The sequence below is a fragment of the Mauremys reevesii genome, linkage group 1 (genome assembly GCF_016161935.1).
Source record: "Mauremys reevesii isolate NIE-2019 linkage group 1, ASM1616193v1, whole genome shotgun sequence".
NCBI classification, from domain to species: Eukaryota; Metazoa; Chordata; order Testudines; family Geoemydidae; genus Mauremys; species Mauremys reevesii.
The window spans coordinates 293,025,308-293,047,039 of NC_052623.1; the positions used below are offsets into that span (position 1 = coordinate 293,025,308).

A 21,732-nucleotide genomic window follows, 5' to 3' on the forward strand; every position below is an offset into this window, starting at 1 on the left:
TTGTAACCACAAAGATGCTCCTAGAGTGGGATATTAAAAGACTGCACTTGTCAGAGCCTATGTGAGAGGTGGGATAAATTCTGGTATGGGTTTTTTATTGTTTTTAACATGTTTTCTATGTAATGGTTTTTTACCTTAAGAATAAAGTAGGCTTGCTGAGAAAGAACTATGTGGTAACCTATATCTGTAGCAATTACATTGTTCTCTCTCGCTGGAGCAAAAGCAAGCCAGTGTCTAGGACAACCTGTCTGTGCGAGGAATGGAACAGTGAAGACAAGAGAACATTCCAGCCTGAGAATACCCCAGTTAGAAGAGGGAGAGAGACATGTGTCTTCACCCCAGAGAGGCAACAGCTAGGGAGCTGAAAGCCAAGACTTTGCTGAACCACTGAAGAGAAATGCAGGTGCAGTGGCCCTGAATTGTGACAGTATATATCTAGGAACTAAGAATGTAGGCCATACTTATAGGAGTGGGAACTCTAACCTGGAAATCAGTGACACTAAAAGAGATATGAGGATTGCAGTGGATAATCAGCTGAACATGAGCTCCTAGTGAGATGTTGTGGGCAAAAGAGCTAACATGATCCTTGGGTGCATAAACAGGGGAGTCTCAAGTAGGAGTAGAGAGGCTATTTTACTTCTGTATTTGGCACTGGTGCAACTGCTGCTGGAATACTGTCCAGTTCTGGTGACCACAATTCAAGAATAATGTTGACAAAATGGAGAGAGCTTGGTGAGGGCCACAAAAATGATTAAAGGACTAGAAAACACGCCTTATAGGGATAAACTCAAAGAGCTCAATCTACTTAATTTAACAAAGACACAATTAAGGCATGACTTGATTACAGTCTGTAAGTATCTACATGAGTAACAAATATTTGATAATGGGTTCTTCAATCTAACAGAGAAAGATCTAATACAATCTAATGGCTAGAAAGTGAAGTTAGACAAATTCAAACTGAAAATAGGGCATAAATTTTAACAGTCAGCAGTTAACCATTGGAACAACATACCAAGGGTTATGGTGGATTCTCCATCATTGATACTTTTTAAGTCAAGATTGGATGTTTTTCTAAAAGATGTATTATAGGAATTGTTTTGCGGAAGTTCATTAGCTGTGTTATACAGGAAATCAGACCAAATGATCATCATGGTCCCTTCTGGCTTTTGAATCTATGGATTTCTTTTATAAAAGTCAGGAATAGAATACAAAGGTAAATTTTATGAGTTTATTATTATTATGAGTGTAGAGTATATTGTGAGTTTTGGTCATACATACATTGGCTGAGTCACTCACAGGTATATGTTAAACCCTTACACACTGCCAGATTTATTTATATGTCCATCCTGAGCTATGGGTGCTGAACAACATTAAAATAATCAATATTTCAAATAACAGAAACAAAACACTCAGTGAATTATCAGTTTAATAGACTGCCCAGCAATATTAACCTTAAATAACAGTGGGTAAACATCCCAGAACATTTCCATCCTGTCAACCAATATTTTTCTCTAGCTGTCCAATAAAAGTGATAGGCCTTGGAGTATATCTGGAAGGTTAACAAAACTGGCAGACAAAAAGGGGAAACAAATTCCCCAAAATCAAAGACCCTTCTCAGAAGCCAGAAGCCTCCTTTTTTTAATTCAAAGGAAGTGCAGCTCATGGGCCTCTGCTGTCCAGAACTGCACATCCAACTGCCAAGAACTGCCAAGAATACATGCAGAATACAGGGCAATTTGTTATGTAGTGGGATTTTCAGAAGTTCTCAGCATTCGCTTAACTCTGCTACCACTCAAGTCAATGGTAAAAACCCCACTGATTTCAAAGGCAGCAGGGTTAGGACAACCTTCAGGATTTTTGAAAATTTGAGCCGCAGTCCAGTGTGGCATGTCTATTTTACTTAGATACACAGAATAGTTCTTTCCTAGTTTACTAAAATTGCTCTCTGGTTTTTATAATCTTTTACTGACTAAATGTAGTGGAAGTACTACATTGTATTTTCTTACCTTAGGTCAGTTTGGGTCAGAGGGCACACAAGAAAATATTTTTTGTAACCACAGTACCATGATACTTTTCAAAAATGTAATCACACCATTTGATATGAGCATAGCTTAAAATCAATAAAGTAATATAAAAAGAAGATAAATGAGTTATCTTTCTTGGGATTTTTTTTTGGCTAAAATATGACAAGCATTGTACAAAAAATGACTAGTTGGTGAAAGTCTCTCTTGAGCATGAGCAAATTGGATTATCAATTAATAGTATGTCTTCCGAGATCTCCTTCATTTAAGCCCCCTTTAGTTCCATTCTCATTTGTCAAGTGCCAGGGAAAAATGCCTGTGAAATACACAGAAGCCTGTTGTGGAGTGCCATTTTCTTAAATAGAGCTGGGTGAGCTTGGATAAACTTGACTAGCAAAATACATTGCATCAAAAATAAAGCATGAAAAATCTCTCTATTAATTAGGAGAGAGTTGAAAATAATATTAAGGTCACCCAGAAAATTAATCAGCCACCTTAAGATCCTGTGTTGAAGGCCTGGGGCAGGATGAAGTTCTCCTTTAGCCCACACATAAAAGGCAGCCTATTCAACATTCAGCTTCTTATAGCAACTGAGGGTTGTGCTGTCATCTTTTCCTCAGTCTTTACCAACCTATATTAAAAAGAAAATAACTGAGATCCTGATTTTGGCAAAGCACTTAAGTAGATGCTTAACTTCAAATATTCGCTTATGTCCCACTGAAGTAAAGGAAAACCCCAAGTTTAAATGTTTTGCTGATTCTGGGCCTTATGAGCAGTGTGGAAATTCAGCAAAAAGAACGAGGAATACTTGCGGCACCTTAGAGACTAACTAATTTATTCTAGCATAAGCTTTCATGGGCTAAAATCCACTTCATCAGATGCATTCAGTGGAAAATATAGCAGGAAGCTATATATACACGGAAGCCATGAAAAAATGGCTGTTGCCATACTAACTATAATGAGAGTAATCAGTTAAGCTGGGCTATTATCAGCAGGAGAAAAAAAAACTTTTGTAGTGATAATCAGGATGGCCCATTTCAAACAGTTGACAAGAAGGTGTGAGTAACAGTAGGGGGAAAAATTAGCATGGAGAAATAGTTTTACTTTGTATAATGACCTATCCACTCCCAGTCTTTATTCAAGCCTAATATAATGGTGTCCAGATTGCAAATTAATTCCAATTCTGCAGTTTCTCATTAGTATGTCAACACCCATTTTTTCATGTCCTCTGTGTATATATATCTTTCTGCTGTATTTTCCATTACATGCATCCGATGAAGTGGGTTTTAGCCCACGAAAGCTTATGCTCAAATAAATTTGTTAGTCTCTAAGGTGCCACAAGTACTCCTGTTCTTTTTGCTGATACAGACTAACATGACTACCACTCTGAAATCTGTGGAAATTCAGACCATTTGACTCTTTCTTATACCTTAATTATATTTTAAAGCAGCAGTTCTCAAACCGTGGATCGGCACCCCAAAGTGGGTCGTGATCCTGTTCTAATGGGGTTTCCAGGACTGGCATGAGACTTGCGGGGGCCAGGGCTGAAGCAAATGCCTCAGCCCCACAGCCCCGGGCTTCAGTCCTGGGTGGCAGGGTTCAAGTTACAGGCCCCAAAGCCCTTGGGCAGTGGGGCTCAGGTGGGCTCAGGCTTTTTTTAGTAATTTTTGTTGTCAGAAGGGGGTCATGGAGCAATTAAGTTTGTGAACCCATTTTAAAGGGAAAAAGCACTTTAAAATGCTAAAGTACACAATGTGTACTCCAGTGTTCAACTCCTTTCTTTCAACTTTCTACTTACAACAACCATTTAGACAATATAATACCATGTTCAGATACTATCTGGAATAGAATAGCATAGAATAAGAAAGTGATTTTATGCTGAATGTTACCATTAACTGAACTCATCGACTCCCGCACTGGGAGCAATTTATATTTCCCATGGATTGTTGACATAGATTTTCTATGTTTTTAAATTTGCTTTTCAAAGTGAATTTAATGGTACATTCATGCTTGCAATGAAAAGCCAGACTATTGGACAAATGGCATAAACCTTTTAAAATCTCATCATGGTTCACTGGCATGTTATTTTTAACTTCATGGCTTCTTGTGCCTTTTGGATATTTGTGCCTCAAAGGGTTACCTCTTCATCACATATAAAACTGAATGAACAGCCGATCTCAGCTCTGCATATGGTGTTTTGTTTTTAAGTTCACTTTAGTATTCACAAAAGATGTCAGACTAACAGTACTAGATTTGGAACCTTTTTTTTAATCCTGAAAACAGAAATATTGCACAGGGTGACAGTGCAGGCTTCCTCACACAGCTATGCCAGTGTGCCTCAACCCTGTACGGATCACTTCTAAAGGTGAGTGGAAAGTTTATAGATTCCAAGGCCAAAAGGGACCATTGTGATAATATAGTCTGACCTCCTCTATAACACAAGCCATAGAACTTCACCAAAATAATTCTTTTTCAACCATAGCAGATCTTTTAAAAAGGTCCCATCTTGACTAAAACTTTGCCACTGATGGATAATCCACTATGACGTCTGGTAAATTGTTCAAGTGGTTAAGTTCAACTTTCATGTCTATTTAGTCCTTGGTCTTTCTATTAAGACTGGTCAAAAGGATTCCAATTCAAACCAATGATGACATAGAAATTTGTTCACCAGAAGTTGGGCTAAAACATCCATCCAGCTCATTTTGTATAACTTTTACCAAAGAGGGTGGAGCAGTGGTGGGGTTGCCCACAATTAGGGTGGAGGGTTTCAGAGACAGGGGTCCAGTCTGAGCCCGGACATGTACACTGCAGTTAAACAACCTCAGTCCAAGCTTCATCAACCCAAGTCAGCTTACATGGCTAGACTTAGTTGTCTAATGGCAGTGTAGACATACACAGTGAGGGCAGAGAGGATGTCGGGTAAGAGAATATTTCCCTCTTCACCAACCAGAGCTGTTGCCAGGGGCATGGATGGACTCACTCTTTATCCTTTGAAAAATTATAGCATTCACCATACTCTCCCACACTTTCAGAGACATTGTTAGGCCTATCTGTGATACAATACTCACTCCCTAGTTGGGAAATCCCTCTAGGACACATGGGCTGCCACAATTTACCCCTCAGTGTTTAACAGATATAAAATATATATGTTAGCTGAAGCATTTTCTGATAATAAGGAAACCAAAGAGTCTCAATTACACTTATGCAAGAGCCACTATCAAATGTTTTGCATGATGTGTTGTCCCAGCTAAGAATATCACAGATACTGTAGTACCACTGTATATGCTAGCTTCTGCTACAAGATCATATACTGCAAGGCTTTTAGTAAAGAATGTAATAATTCTGAGGGAAATCAATATTTGTTATTCCCTGGTTAACAGCAAACTATTCCAGTAATCTTAACTGGGAATCTGATTCACAAGCCATTGCTCAATATTGGGTCCCCAAAGCTCTAAACCTTTCATTTTTTATGGCATAAGGCTGGAATTATTCTGACCTGAGCAATGAGTTGCCCAAAACATTGACTGTTTGTAGATGGTATATGAACAAGCTAAAGAATGGAGGCTAGAGGAGTAATTAGATTTTGGGTGGAGGTGTTAATGGTTTTTAAATTATCTGTGTTTTTTTTTTCTTTGTGGTGTATTTTCCAGTTCACTACAGTCTGTCTGCAATTTGAACATCATCTGAGATAAGAGTGAAGGGTTTTTCTTGTGATGGTCCCATGAAGCCAAACAGTGACTCATTCCTTCTGTATATCAAAGACCGGAATAGATCAAAGAAAAACAGTCTGAGAAATGTTTCTCTATTTCTTTGCTCCTGACTTGGAGACAATGACGTATGGCTCTTCAGATGAGAAAACATCCCATTCTTCCATCTATATCCCTGACATAGTAGCCCTGTCACCAAACTGTGACAGATAGTAATAGTGTTTGAAATCACTTTCAAGCACAGGTGTGGCCAAATATGGCTGTAACAGGCTTTGAGGTCTACACTCATGCTATAATTTTGCTAGTGGACAGTGTATAGCATGGCTTCTATTATCAGTTTTGAAACCATCTCTGTCCACTCCACACTGAGCAGTGGAATAGTGCCAAGACTATGCTAGCTACAACCAATGTTGGAAAACTAACACCAAGCACAGTTTTGTCAGCATGTTCTTCTTCCCCTCTGGCATCAAGACACATGCAGCCCTCTTCTCCACCTGCCAAATGACGGCATTTACTTGTAGGGATGCTTAGCCTACCCAGGACCAGGTTTAAGTGCTGGCAGCCCAGGCGACTGGCTGGGGTGCCGGGCTTGGGGGGGCCACAGGCCTGAAGATTGACAGATCCTAGCATGCAAATTTATCCTCTTTTATGACAGGGATAAATCATGCATGCAAATCATGCACCGTGCTACAAATGCAATAACGAATAAGGTATTCAAAGTTTAACAAATGGAGGGGGAGGGTGCCAAATACATTCCTCACCTGGGGCACCATTTGGTCTAGGGCCGGCCCTGATCCTACTGTACAATAGAAGTCCAGGAGGAGAGGTTTAGTGAGGTAGGTAGTGACAGCTAGACATCACTCCTGCATCATAGCTGGCAGCTATCTGGGATTTCTCCTCAAATTGCATCACAAAGGTGAAACCAGGAAAAGGTTTTGGCAATAGTGAACATTTTAAAAAATGTTTTAGTTAGAATACATAGACAATTGTAGTCATTACAATTATCCCAGGAGAGGTGGCAAACAATAGATATGCTCAAAACTGATATTTTATCATGACAGTATCCAAGATGGTCTCCAGCAAATCTTTGTGGTGTTTTGGGAGGGATCCATTATCTTTTCAGCAACTATAAGGAAGATGAATGATTTTTGGATTGAAAATTGGCCTCACCTTCTCCCTATCCTTGAAAAAAAAAATTCCATAGAACCAAATAGAGAATAGCTTTCTATGCATGAAAAACAACTTGTAGAATTATATTAGCAGAGAGATCATTTCTGTAAGATAACTCAAAAATTCTTGTTGATGGCATTAACATACCCTATTAAATGTTATAGGATCTCAGAATAATAGTGATTTTGAGCAGATCTAATGTTTGCTACCTCTCTTGGGATAGTTGTAATAATCGTATTTAATTGCTATGGAACCCAACTGATTTAATTCCCAGTTAAATTCTATAGGACTTTTTTCTATAAGAAAGAAATTTGAAGAAGCCATGGCATCAATTGAATAAACTATTATTAAACATGTTTTTGCTATACTTTTGGTAGCAGATAATGAAAATATGCAGACTATGAATGATAAATATTCTGCTGAGGGTCTAGTAAAGTATTTATGATGGTGTATTCCCTAGGGTCTTAACTGTGTGTACTGTTCCTTTTATGTAAAGCATTGAAATGTAAATTACAAACAACATTAGATTACTCTCGTTCTATTTTTCTACCATTGCATTGTGAATGCAATTATGATGGTAATCACTGCTATACCTTTTTTTCCATCAAATGTTCTCTCTTTCGCTATTTGATATTTGTCTGGACTTATTTTTAGGATGTTGCTCCTCATTTTCATGCATTCATAATATGGAGTTATCTATTTTATGGTTTATAGATTCTATTTATATCTGTCACTTTCTATTGTTTGGAAAGGCTCAAAAATTTCATAAATAAGTTTAAAAATAAATAGAAAGATTGATCTTCTTTTCCCAGGAGGTCTGACAGCTCTGCATTAAATCTGAAAACAGTCAAAGGAACTTTTTCTACCACTAGTGTTTGATTTTCTGCAGAGCATCCTTCAAAAACAAAACAGCTAAGAGCTGGTAGCAGCTTTCCTAGATGCAACTGTGTGAAAGCCATTTTATATTTTAGCAAGCAGCAAGCATACTGTCATTTGTGTGTGTGTGTCATTATTATATTATATGACAAGAACAAATGCAGATTAAGCACTGCATAAAATGCACAAGAAATATGTTTGCTGGTTCTCATCTGGGATCATTGGTGCTCTCTCTTATGGCTGCAATAAACTGGTGCCTGTGTTCAACATAAACAAAAACAACTGTCAATGTAATCTGCTAAACCGAGACAAGGTGGAGTTTAGGAGTTTCTGTATTCCTGATGAGTAGAATAGCCATTATCAACTCGGCTTCTTCATTTATTAATCTCTCCTCCTTCTGCCTCAGTAAGAAATTGAATCAACAAATGAATTCTTAAAGAAAAACTGTGAGGATAATGGAAATATCAATATAAAATCAATACACCAACTTAGAAGGAAAAAAACATTTCCTGACTAGGCCTAATGCCCCAGGACCAATGATACAATTACTTATTGGACCTTTATCCTCATTACAAAAATCAATCTCCAGCTAGTGTAAGGAGTTACCTCCCATTTCATTTTTCATAAGTGCTTTTCCTTTTAAATCCAGGTAGCTTTAAATTCTCTAGTGGTTCCTTCATCATTTGCTGCATAAAGGTGGCAAATGCAATTTTTATAAAGCAAAGGACAAAGTCAAATTTATATGTTTTACAGCTTGTGATTGTAAAATTGATTTCTATGCCAACCCTTTAAGGGCTAAAATAAAACTTTTATTCCATGGAATACAGGCCAGACGTATCTCTTGCAAATTAAATATCATGAAATCAATTAAAAATATGAAAACATACTTTTGATCGAAATAGGAACATAGAGCGAGAGACAAAACAGGAAGAAGCAATGTATTAACTCAATTTAAAGGTGCGCTGCAAAGCTTTACAAATGTTTAATACCCTATATTAGGTAAGAGATTGTAGATATAAAAGGCCAGAATATTCCCTTCACTGTGTGTTAGGTGCAGAAGGGATGACACAAACCAACAAAACACCTTTCTAAAATTTGGCCACTGTCAAAGCATCACCACCTTCCCTTCCTTGCAAACATATCTATACATGTATTATATATGTTTACATCTCTGAGGTTTAGGGGAAATGTGGTTGGGCACGGATGCATTGAGGTTGTGGACAGCTGCCCTACATAACAGCATCCCCACAGCAAATCTATAAGGAAATAATATACAGTAAAGCTGATTTTGTTACTATTAATGCCCACAGATTCCCACTCTGGGTTATTAATTCTCCTCAGGGGATAGGGCAAGGGCCTGAAAGCAGTGGAAAAGCATTTCATGCTACCTGGCCAAGTAGTTGTAGAGACCAGCTCCCTGACATAAATCACATGATATTTCCTTGGATGTTCCAAGATCACAAGGAGTTGGAGGGCTCAGCTCCCTGCCCACATTGGAGCAAAAACTCCTTTGCTCCTTCAGTACAATACAATACAGTACAGTACAGAAACTCTGCTATTAGAGAGTTTTCCAACTAACTCTAGCTTGCCCATGAGATTTTTACCCAGAGGATGACATGATTTAACACATAAATCACAAATATTGTACATTGTACCCAAACAAGACTCTCAGTAGAATGGAATGGGCAATCATACATCTTCTGCAGCCCTGAGGACACAGTCAATTTATGTAGTCAAGAAAGACGGATGGAGGGATGGCTTGTGAAATGCCATCTGATCAGGGAAAAGATTTTGATTTAACTCTACCAAATTAAAATTATTTCTCTTTTGCCAGTTTGTGATGTGGAAGTGGTATATGGACATATGTGCCCTTGACTAAGTGGTGCTTACAGGAAATTATTTATTATGGTTTTGGAAATGCTTATCAATGTAATATGCCTTCAGTGTTAAGACTGCCTCTCAGAAAGGGAGAGAAAAGACAAAAAGAATATTGATGTTGTAAGGAATTCTAGTAAAATACTACATAAGGTGTGATGGTAAGCCAAGACTGATTATTAATTGTTTGACAGTAGTGCCTACAGGTTCCAAGTGAGTGGATCTATGGCCCCATTATGGTAGGCATTGTACATATGCTGAGGGCTTGTCTACACTTAAAACGCCACAGTGGGGCTTCTCCGGTTGGCGACCTCCCCGAGAGTCAGTAGCTAGGTCGATGGGAGAATTTATCCCATTGATCTAGAGCTGTCTAAACTAGGGGTTATGTTGGTTTAACTCTGTCATTCAAGGGTGTGGATTTTTCACACCCCTGGGCAATGTAGTTATACTGACGTATTTTCTAGTGTATACCAGGCCATAGTAAGAGACAGCTCCTGCCACCAAAAGCTTATAATCTAATCTAAATAGACAAGAAAGACAAAGTGTGGGAGGGGAAACAGAGGCACAGATTGGGGAAATGACTAGCCCAAGCTCATAAAGCAGGTCAACAGCCAAATCAGGAGTAGAATCCACTCTATTACTGCTGATTAAATATTGAATGTGTGAATAGTCTTATGGCATCAGTGGAGTTGGGTAGCATTCTTGGTTATTGACACACATGGTTTTCTGAAAATGGATGAATGTACCTGTGCCATGACAATACCTTTTATTGAATACCTGCACTCATCTCCATCTATGCTACGTTTGAGAACTGTGTAAGTAAGAACTTATTTAAATAGTGTTATTATTCTATCATTTCTGCAGTGCATAAGGGTGCTTGATACTTTAGTACAGAAATATAAATTGACACAAGTCCCTGCCAGAGAACTTTATAATATAAGGCTGGATGTCTACAAATGGTACCATGAGTAGCCCAGATGAAGTAAATGGTACCACACTCTATAGTAATCAATATTCTTGAAAACATGTTTTCAGGATCAGGCACCAAAGCCTTAACTATAGGAATGACTGTACATGCTTGAATACATGGATAAGGGCCATTTGACTATCTGGCAATATTGCTGCACAGTGCTGAGTAAAGAATATTGTTCTGTTCTCTCATTTATGTTTTCTTTGTCTTTTGTTATCATAGAATCATAGAAACTCAGGGTTGGAAGGGACCTCAGGAAGTCATCTAGTCCAACCCCCTGCTCAAAGCAGGACCAAACCCAACTAATAGGAGGGTCCGCTTCGTAACTCCAATAAAAAGGAACTGCTGATTTTTAATACTTCCCCTTCCACATTGTCCTCCTATATATTAGTGGAATTGATCCAGCTTTTTCTGATCTTGGTATGTGATAATCCTCTGTGTACCTCTATGTCACCTCTTCCTGGAATGAGCATTGGCACCAGATTGGGGATGGAGAGGCACCTTTTATTCCAAGCATTTCTTGTATGTTACCTACTAGCAGAGGAAGTCTCTTAATGTAAGAATATAATATAAATATAATTGGGTGTAACAATTTGCAATGAACCTTTACATAATTCACCCCCCATGCTCATACTTGAGATTCACACATGCAACTACAGACTAGGATGGAGTTACATATGCAGTAGAACCTCAGTGTTGCAAATCTCAGAATTACGAACTGACCAGTCAACCACTCATCTCATTTGGAACTGGAAGTATGCAAAAAGGCATCAGAAGAGACACACACACACTAACAAAAATAATATGCTAATACAGTACAGTACTGTGTTAAACATAAACTAGTAAAAAAAAAAGGGAAAGCAGCATTTTTCTTCTGCATAGTAAAGTTTAAAAGCTGTATTAAGTCAATGTTCAGTTGTAAACTTTTGAAAGAACAACCACAATGTTTTGTTAAGAGTTCCAAACATTTCAGAGTTACAAACAACCTCCATTCCAGCAGTGTTTGTAATGCTGAGGTTCTACTGTATGGGTACACTCTAGGTGGAATAGATTAAGACAGATGTCCTGCCAAGTTAAAAGACCTTCAGAGAAAAAATAATATAATGCATATAATTTGTATTAGAACAAACAGACATAATAGAACTACCTAGTCCACAAGCACATCAGTGTGAATTCTGAGATGGAATCTGCTAAGTAACCACTATAGCTTGGAATGAATCAAATGTCTGTTCCCCACAGCATAAAATGAAAACACCACTCTCTTAAATGTTTGTGTTACTCAGGCATTTAATTAGAACTTAAAAAATAGATTAATTGTAATTGAAAATGTGATAAAATATATTTTGGCACTTTTTTTTCTATCGGAATCTAAATTAACATAGTTAAGGAAATTACTCTACTTTTTTGCTTTGTCAGTAAACTAAATCCCTTCCACGGCTCTGCATTTGAAAAACAAATAATCTGCTATAGCAAATAGCCTACTTTTTCACCCTGGGACTGGAAAAAGCTATTAAGACAAATTCCAGTGAACTACATTTACCACACTTGTAAGTGAATTTTTAACACCTTATAAATACTATTTTGTTTGCCTGGTCCTCTTGTGCTAGAGAGATTTTAACTATATAAGATAGAGTCAGCGATTTTATGAATTACATTATCTTCTGGGTATTCTACAGAGAACACTCTAAAACTAGCATCTTATACCAAGCTTTGAAGTAGACCTGAAAGCAAATATGAGCTTATTTGAAGTTGGTCCATATTGTAGCAGTAAAAACAATGTGTTTTCTACTAGTCCATTAGACCAGACATCAATTAATTAAATCACCTTTGACGTGTTTGCATAGTGCTGCAAGTGGGTGTCCATCTGCCTCGAGGTATTGTGGGAGTTTGCTTTTAACCATGTGCATATGGATGATTAGTTTGCAGCCATGTTTAAACTAGCCTTAGAAAAGTTTAAGTAAAGGCTTATCTCTGACCCAGAAATCACTGTTTCTATCACGTTATCTGAGATGTACTTCAAATAAATGAGTTTGCCTTGATTTTCCTGTAGTGAAAAAAAATAAAATTTACCTGTAGGTCTTTGTGGGAAAATAAATAATTAAAATAATCATTCTGAAAAATGTATTGGAAACAGGACTGGTTGAAATATTTCCATCAAAACTGTTTTTGATAGAAAATTGGATTTTGACTAGTTTTTTTGTGTTTGAAAGGTGTTTGCTTTCTGGAGAAAAGTTCAACTTTTTGCCCCCCAAAAAACCAAAACATGAAAAATGAAACTTTTTTTATTCTAAAATGCCACCGCAATACCTCATGGAAGTTGTGGCTCAGCTACCTTTTATCTTCAGTGCCTCCTGTGGGTTGGATTCCCCAGCTGAACTACATCTCCCATAATTGCAGTAGCTCAGGGAGAATAAAGACCATGGAGCATCATGGGAGATGTAATCAAGGCAGCCTAGTCCATAGAGGAGAATGGGGACATGTGGCAGCAAAATTACAACTCCAAAGAAACACCATGGTAGCATTTCCAAATTCAGATTTTCAATTTTCAACCAAAAGATTTCAGCTGCAAAATTTCAGTTGATTTGATAAATCAAAATATTCCATGGAAAATTTTGACAAACATTTGTTTTTGTCAGATTTTCAAGGTGAAAATCCCTGTTTCCAACCAGCTCTAATAAAAGTTCAATTTAAGTAGATTTAATTGGGCCCAAAATAATTGTGTGTGTGTTTTCAATCTGAGCTGCACTGGTTATTTTTCATTTGGAACAGACGTCATATGGTGTCATTTCTGTTACTTTGTAAGGACCTTTCCATTAGACTTAACAGGTGTGTCCCTCTGTTCTGCTCCAGTATAAGGGCAATCTCTTGGCACATCTTGTGAACAACTGTAGTCTCGGCGCTCCTCTCTCCAGGCATCCTTGAGGATACAGTGTGCTCCACATGGGTTTTGAAGCACAGTGAAGGCGTGGGGCCAAGCAGAGTAAACTGGGTGCACTGCAAGAAACAGGCTGTTGCAGTAGTTTTCACATTCCCCTTGAGCACCAGACCTCTCTGGGAGCTCTGTATCACCTTCTACTTGGTCCAGTGGCTAAATGCCAAATTTTAAGCCTAAAGGAAGAAAGCAGTAACTACAGACTCATACCAGACTTTGGATGCTGATATTAGGTGGTTTAGTTATGATGAAGGATATGATTTAGTCATGGAGTCACAGAAGTCACAGATTCCATGATTTGACCAGACCTCCGTGACTTCAGCTTCAGTCGTCAGCAGTAGCAGCAGAGCCAGCTCAGTGCCCCTCCCCCCTCCCCATGGCTTCAGCTGGGGCCGGAGTTGGGGCTGTGCACCCCCACCTGTAGCTTCAGCCAGGGCCAGAGCAGGGGCTGTGCAATCCCCACCCCATGGCTTGAGTCAGGGCCAGAGCTGGCTCCTGCCATCCACAGCTTGAGCAGGGGCTATGCGCCCCCCTGCACCTTGCATCTTCATCCGCGGCTGAAGCTGGGGCTGTGCACCCTCTCTCCCATGGCTGAAGTGGGAGCTTGGAGCTGGGCTGCTCTTGTGGTGCTGGGACTGGGGCTGTTACCCCGCCCCCCGAAATGGGCTCCAGCTGTCATTCCTCCTTCCTCCCAGCAGTCTCTCCCCCATTATTTTAGTAAAAGTGATGGACAAGTCACAGCTCCTGTGAATTTTTGTTTATTGCCCACAACCTGTCAGTGACTTTTACTAACAAATAACCATGACAAAATGTTAACCTTAGTTTTGATTGACTAGCCAATAACGATAATACTGAGACTGTTTTGGAGGGGAAATGCATATAGTAATCAATTTTGGGGGTAGGGTGAGCAGGAGAGGAAAGGTATTGTAATTCCAGGTAACTCACAGGAAGATAAGAGCTGCGTGGATGACAAAAATTCCATTAGACCAGGGGTTGGCAACCTCTGGCACGTGGCTTGCCAGAGTAAGCATCCTGGCGGGCCGGGCCACTTTGTTTATCTGCCACGTCCGCAGGTTCGGCCGATCGCAGCTCCCACTGGCCGTGGTTTGCCGCTCCAGGCCAATGGGGGTGGCGGGAAGCCGCAGCCAGCACATTCCTCGGCCCGCGCCACTTCCCGCAGCCCCCATTGGCCTGGAGCAGTGAACCGCGGCCAGTGGGAGCTGCAATCGGCTGAATCTGCGGACGCGGCAGGTAAACAAACTGGCCCGTCCCGCCAGGGTGCTTACCCTGGCGAGCCACGTACCAGAGGTTGCCAACCCCTGCATTAGACAAGAGTCTGAAATTTGGCTTTGTTTCAGATCAGAACAAAACTAAAAAGGAAAGTCCCTAAAATATTTCATCATGGATCAATCAAAACATTTTTGACAAAATTTAAACATTTCCTTTTGATTCTAACCTTTAAATTTCATATTATAATATAAGACCTAATGCAAAGTTTTAAAAAAATTAAATGGTCATTTAAAAACAAAAAAAATGTGTTCTGAAATGTGTCTTTTTTATAGTTTTTCTCTTTGCCAAATTTTATCCATTTTGCTGAAATTTTGGCTAAGTGTTTTTATTTGCACAGTACTGCATTTTCTGAGAGAAAATGATGACAACAAAGCTTTTTCCATCTCCAAACCATCTCCAGTGGAGATGACTGAAAGGATGTTTTGTTTTGTTTTTCAAAACAAGAAGACATAGTTCATTTCATTGCAACAGCATAGTCAGCACTGTCCTCATTTCAGGCCAGTTTATAAATGTTTTTTTACTCACTGCTTCTCTCTTTATCTCCGTTCCTATTCATAACATGGTGTTGTCTTTCCTGCTATGACAATGCTCCTGGTTGCTTACGATACAATGCTTGATTCATCTCTAGACATACTCTCTTGGGTATTCTTTTTGGAGTACAAATTCCCAAATGCACTATTTTCAAGCTACCAAGACAGGGTTAAGCTATCATTTAGCACTCCTATTTTGGTAGTTTCCCTGGTTTGAATTGGAATAAGGCACTTTTCACACTTCTTTCTTCTTGGAGGTGTACGAGATGACTGGTTACTACTGCATTTGCATTTAAAATATTTGCTGGTATAATATGAGCTTTTTGTGTGAAAATTAATTTTCATGGTTGTTTTTTTTAATCTTTGTCTAACAAACCCTTATCATAAAATCTGATTTTTCTATGGTAGATCTGTCTATCAAATGATGAATGCTTCAAATGAAAAGTATGCATTCCAATTTTTATCTTTTAAGCTTACTGTGCTAAAAAATTATTAGGATAGATGTTGCATATGAAAATCAATTTAAAAAAAAACCCACTGGGCCTCCTATTTGAAAATTTCCAGTAGAGAGCATCATTTTCTAAATTAGTTAGAAACAAAGATTTTTTTTAATGTATTCTAAACAAACAAACCAAAAACAAAAATCCAACTGAATTTATCATCAGAACTGCAGCTTTGTGACAGAGTAGCTCTAGTGCAGATAGCACATTTCTAAATGAATGATCAGGAAACATCAAATTATTTGATGATTAAAGTAAGCGCCTTTGAAAGAATGGATCCATTTTCTTTGAATATTTTAAAACCCAGTTAATATTTTGACACCATTGTGGTTGTTTTAGAAATTGAAATGTCTGATGGCTCTAGACTAAATGTAGAATTCTAATTTTACAGTTCCTTTTGTTTCAAGTTACTGACTTTTTATTTAAAATAAACAGGATTTTTGACATTACAAATTATTTTCTTAAATAAGTATTAATAATGAGGGTAACAAACACAAAAGGTAAGAGTACGGAGAGCTGAGACAGTATACGTTGTGAGCTACAGTAGATAAACATATTGTTTTATAAAAACCATCAATAAATATTTTTAATCAGTGCATCCCAACTGATGCAAAAGTTATTTCAGGAATATATCCTCCATATTCCTATTTCTGAGCTATTCGGAAAATGTCTTAATTTGTTGAAATTAAACAAAGACACATACTGGTTCTGAAATTTTATACAGTATCTATATCCATTTCCAAGTGTAATGAGGCTTGTTTTTTAAAGTGAAGGTATCATTTGCATTGAAAACAGGCAAAAATGTGTGTCTTGTAACTATCTACTTTTATGTCCTTCAACAATATATTATTTAAGCACCTCGCAATCATTAATTAATGTAATGTCAGAATACCAATGTAATGACAAGAAGTATTAGCTATTCTTGATTTACATATGGGGAACTGAAACACAGAGTTGAAGGCCAAAATTTGCAAAAAATCTGGTCATAAGTTATTTGCTCAAGGTCACACAGGAAGTCTGTGACAAAGACAGGAACTGAATCCAGATCTCAAGTCTCAGCACCTTAACTAGAAGACCATTCTTTCTACCTTGTGATTACACATTTTTTCATTGCAAAAATAACTATTTTGTTGAAATTGTTAATTAAGCAAAATTATGGGAAATCACGTGAAAGGAAATGGTAAAAATGTACATGTTACAAAATCTCATGAAATTAAAACTGTGAGCTTCTAGAATAGCTCTCTGTTTTCTTTGGATTGTGCTAATAAGTGCATTCTCTCTTCCAGAGTTACTCCACCTTAAATCCTGGGCTGTTATATTGTTTGAGACATTGAAGAGTGGACAAGAGCCTTTTGGAGTTAGTTGATTATGAATTTACATGACAATTAGCACCTTTTTAATTGGCCTCTGCATGCACACTCATGGTCACCAGCAGTTTTTGATCACTTCTAAAATCATTCACTCCTCTGCTATACCCCAAAGGGTGAATGACATGAGAAAATTATCAGCCTGCTTTTTGAAAGCCTGCACAAGTTTGTATGATCCAAATATAGAGCTGTGCAAAAGGTTACTAGATGAGTATTACTAAAAAGTCTATATCCCTTTGAGATACCTGAGTTATTCTCAATATGTTCTCACCAGTCTTCATTCCCATATGACAAGTTGCCAGGTTATAGTTCTTATAATAAGCGATTGCTCAATGGGAAAGTAAAAGTCAAGATGAAAAGAGCTCTTTTCTGGAATTGAATTCAATATGGAACTGGATGTTAGCAATAGGGGAAGTACTGGTGGCTAAATGACAGTAATAATATCTTATTTAGTTACAGTAAAATCCCAGCTATCTGGAGGTCTTGGGTTACACCTGAAATCCACACATAATCAGGGGACTTAACCAAACAAACCTGGTTGTCAGGATCTTGTTTTCCCTCCTGTAGAGTTTAGGAGCTTCCCAGGATCAAAGCGTCAGTGAAATCTTAAGGCACATATCTGATTTTCAAATAATCAAGAGTTCAGATTAATCAAGGTTTTACTGTAATGCTTTTACTCACAAAGAATACAAAAGCCTTTTCTATGTTACATAAAGAACTACTTAACCAACCAATCAACTGCAGCCATTGCTTGATCCTGGGGCACACCATTAAAACTACATAACAAATTAGGAAGGGATGTGAAGAAGAATATTGTATTCAAATGAAACCACAATGGAAAATTTAAGTGTGTAGAATGTAAATACCCACAGTGAGATTTAATCAAGACCTTAGAGCTAATACCTAAAGTCTCAACTATTGGCTTTGTGTTATATGTATACAAACAATCTCAAGAACTGTGATTGCTCTTGGACAATATTATGTAGCTATTGTACTTGAGTCAATAATTTTATACTATCTTCATTGTATGTATTGCTAGAGTTTAGATTTACAGTAGAAAGCATTACCCCATTGCTTCAAATGGAATCTAACAATAGAATACAGGGCTTTATTCAATGTCCACTGTAGTCAATGGGAATCTTTTCATTGATTTCTTTAGGAACTTGATTGGACCCATAATGTCCACAACTATAAGCAAATGACTCTTCACAGACAACACTTTTTATGGAGAAAATATGAAATTCAACCCTTTGGGAAAATTATGATTTTTCATAAGTTTCGTAGTCAGAAATTAATCAGATTATAGGTTTGTTAACCCACCTCCCATTTCTATCATCATATGTTTCTATCACAAAGATTAGATAGGGCTGAGGTTCTGAGCAGATTCCATCCATGTCTATTTTAAACCACAACTGGAGCGTGTTGGGGTGTTGCCTGGATGGTTTTATATACCATGTTATACCACTGTCTCCTTGGATGTCCACAGCCTCTCTCTCCATGCACTCTTCTATAGAGAATAATTTTAGGTAGCTGGTATTGTGTCATTCAAGCAACATGGCCAAACCATTGTAGCTGGTGCCTTTTGATGATTATAGTCATGTACTGCACTTTCAGTCTTCCATGGATGTCATCATTTATGATTCTATCTAGCCTTGTCATGCTTAGGATAGGCCGTAGGCCCGTCATTTCAAATGTTTGCAGCTTTTGCTCCAGCTGCCTTGTCAGTATCTGTGTTTCACAACCATAAAGTAATGTGCATATAATGAGCATTGTATATAAACTGGCTTTACAGGTCATGGACACCGATTTAAGGTTCCAAGCACTTTTATTCAGGCACATGAGCGTTCTGCTGGCAACAGCTATCTGCTTGTCAATGTCATCTCTATAGCAGTTGTCATGTTATGATGGAGCTCCAGTAGCAGAAATTGTGGTTTTTTTTTAATGTCTCCATCATTAATAACTAGTTTAGCCTGTTTCTTGAGTTTCGATGTTACCATTAGTTTGGTGCTTTGTTCATTCATTTTTCATCCCCATTCTCTGGCTGTCATATACAAGTTAGCTGCTACTTCTTGGTTGAATTCTTCCATAGGCATTATCATTACAATATTGTCTGCAAAGACCAGGTGATTGATCATTTGCCCTGATATCCTGCAGCTTCCACCCCATCAAACTTACTAAAGGAGTTGGATAAGATATTTTCTAAGTGTAGAGTAAAAAGTATTGGACTGAGTATACTTCTCTGTTTGACTCCAGTTTTCAGTCCAAACCACTCTGTCAGCTCAATTCTGACTCATTCTGCATACCAAGCTTTCCCATACTGATTCTGCAGTATTTGAATCAACTTGCTGATAAACTGTACCGTTTGAGTACTTTCCACAGAGCCTCTCTGTTAGCAGTGTCAAAAGCTTTCTTAAAATCAATGGATATGCAAAACAGAGTTGTTGAAGTGTCTCTCTCTCCAGGATTTGACAAAAAAACAAAAATCAGTATCCGATCTACAGTGGAATATTCAGAGCCTCTGCTCATATTTTCATTCAGCTGAGAATCACATAGAATTCCTTCCTAGAAATGCTTACAAGACTTATTTCTCTGTAGTTGTCACAATCTGTTGGGTCACCTTTCTTAGAGGTGGTACAATGATTGAGCATTGCTAGTCTTCAGAGACTTCATCCTTCATCCGAATGAGGTTAAATAGTTTTCAAAGGAGTAGACGCGTGACTTTTTGCCATGTTTTAGCACTTCAGATGGTATAGATCTAAACTAGATGCCTTGTTGTTTTTCAGGGACCTGATTGTTCATTCAATTTCTGCTTCCAATATCAGTTTGTCTCCTTCATTATTGCCTTCACAGTTGATAGCCTCAAGGATGGCTGGGTTGACTTGACTATTCATGTTCAACAGCTGATGAAAATATTCTTTTCAGGTTTTAAGGTTTTTTTATCTTTATCTACTGTATAGTTTCACTGAACATTGTGTAGCTGACTTATTAAAGCTGTTATCTTTTATAGGAATCTAACTTTCTGAAAAAGCCCTCTGACATTACTTTTTTAAAGTATTGTTCAAGGTCTTCATTTTCTCTCTCCCAAACCAGCCTTTATTAGAGCTTTTTAACATTTCTTTTTAGTTCTTTGCTTAGCTGTCTGTATTTGGTTTTTTTTTTTTGGTTGTTTGTTTTTATTGTTTTTTGTTTTTTTGGTTACGAAGATCTTTAACTTTCAGATGTTCTGGATATGCTTCCTGTTTTTCTTGATAGGTGTTCAGTCTGGAGTCACCAGACTTTCCTTTTTGAATACCTCATCCCTAAAACATCTGTGCTTCTGGCATTAATGATGTGTTTTGCCTCTGCCCAGTTCTGTTTGTTCTGTTCCACTGTTGTGTTCTCTAGGTTTAAGAGAGAGGCAAAGCAGCCACTGATGGTCTTCTGAAAGGTCACCATAGTGTCTGAATTTTTCAAAGTTTTGACACAGACTCTCACCATTTGTTGCAAATTTTAAAGTATTAAGTCTCATCCTGACTATAACAATCACTGCCGCATGGACTGAGTCTGCATTTAAACTTCTGTAGACCCTGCAATCTAATACGCTTGTTTTCCAGCATTGTCTTACTAAGATTATGTTGATCGTATGTTTTGTAGTATCATAATCCATGTTTCTTTATGGACTCACCTGTGCTGAAATGTGTGTTTATTTATAAATAAGTTGTTGACAGTGCAAACATTTGTTTAGTACTGTTGTACTAGTTAACCAAGTGCTCCATTCAATTCTAAACATGGCTGTATTTTATTAATAGGGAAAAGATTTTCTGCATACATATATAGGATCAGAGTCTCCGCTCAGATATGCAAATACAACGCACAGAGAGGAATTGCATAACATATCTGAGAGCATAACTTGACCCATAGTGTGTATAATCAGTAAATATATAAAGCACTTGCGAGCGATTTGGATAAAAGTGCTAGACAAATGTAAAATCAGTATCATGTCATTATTATTAAAGGGTTTTAAGTAATTTAAGCATTTATATTTTCTTGTTTTTATCATTATTAAGCCATATCTATGATTCCTGAAATATGGACGCAGTTAATTTTTACTTTGCAAAACTTATTAGTAAAGTTGATATCTGTGGACCAGACTGTGAGCCCCTTTTTACAATAGTGAGTTGTACACAAGTATTCTCACTGACTTTATTGGGATTGCTGGTGGAAATAACTATTCCGTGTGGTGACTAAATGCTTCACAATTGGACATAAAGAATATTACATATTGCAAGTGTTTCTTTAAACTACGCTGGTGCAGTAAAGTTCTCTCCTGAGATCTCTCATGGGAGAAGTCTGATCTGATGACAAGGGAGTTGAACACAGCCCGTGATAATAACCTGTACAGTTGAGGAGGTTAATGGTATAATGCCATTTGAAGCTTAGATAATGCTCCATGAATAAATAATTCATAAGTCCTTTTTATGACATTTTAAAATTTGTGGGCAGCTGGATTCAGTT

At 37.8% G+C, this 21,732-nt stretch overlaps 2 long non-coding RNA genes across 2 annotated transcripts in view; one reads left to right on the top strand and one right to left on the bottom strand.

The window, feature by feature from the left end:
• The first annotated feature begins 326 nt into the window (after positions 1-326).
• On the top strand, positions 327-5,722 carry LOC120397960. Its single transcript, XR_005594102.1, has 3 exons — positions 327-403; positions 4,305-4,386; positions 5,672-5,722. It is a non-coding gene; the product is annotated as an uncharacterized LOC120397960 (long non-coding RNA).
• The window catches only part of LOC120397957, a 36,390-nt gene continuing 16,964 nt past the window's right edge, over positions 2,307-21,732 (bottom strand). The window contains exons 3-4 of the long non-coding RNA XR_005594101.1: positions 17,773-17,857; positions 2,307-2,652 (exon numbers count right to left, since the gene is read on the bottom strand). This is a non-coding gene — a long non-coding RNA (uncharacterized LOC120397957). The remainder of the gene's footprint in view (positions 2,653-17,772; positions 17,858-21,732) is intronic.